The sequence below is a fragment of the Salminus brasiliensis genome, chromosome 12 (genome assembly GCF_030463535.1).
Source record: "Salminus brasiliensis chromosome 12, fSalBra1.hap2, whole genome shotgun sequence".
NCBI classification, from domain to species: domain Eukaryota; kingdom Metazoa; phylum Chordata; class Actinopteri; order Characiformes; family Bryconidae; genus Salminus; species Salminus brasiliensis.
In genome coordinates this window covers 29,781,482-29,781,945 of record NC_132889.1, presented here as the reverse complement: position 1 = coordinate 29,781,945, position 464 = coordinate 29,781,482, and positions in this window count along the sequence as shown.

The following is a 464-nucleotide window of genomic DNA, read 5'->3' as shown; positions in this document are numbered from 1 at the left end:
ATTACTCAGCAGCCTACATGTGTGCTTGGCCCACTCTTTGTGTGTGTGTGTGTGTGTGTGTGTGTGTGTGTGTTTGTTTTATTTTTCATAATTCATAACTGAGATACAAAAATGTGTGGATTTCAATGGTCAAAAAAATAGCACAAGGTTCAAAAATAGCTCAAGGATCCCAATACAGTGACACAACACTACTTAAAGGACTAATGTCATTGAAAATCATGGAAAACTGAAGTCACAAGGACCGACTCATTTACATACACTCACACACTCATCCTACAGCAGTTTAACCTCATCCCCCCACAGCAAAGCTATACCATAGAAATACCATAGAGGGCAGCCAATCAGAGCAAAGGTCATTCACATATACAGTCAAGTGAAAAAATTAACACACCTCATAAAAACCTTTTAAAACATATGGACATTTGTCTCATTTCAACCTCAGACATTTAGTTTCCTCTTGATTG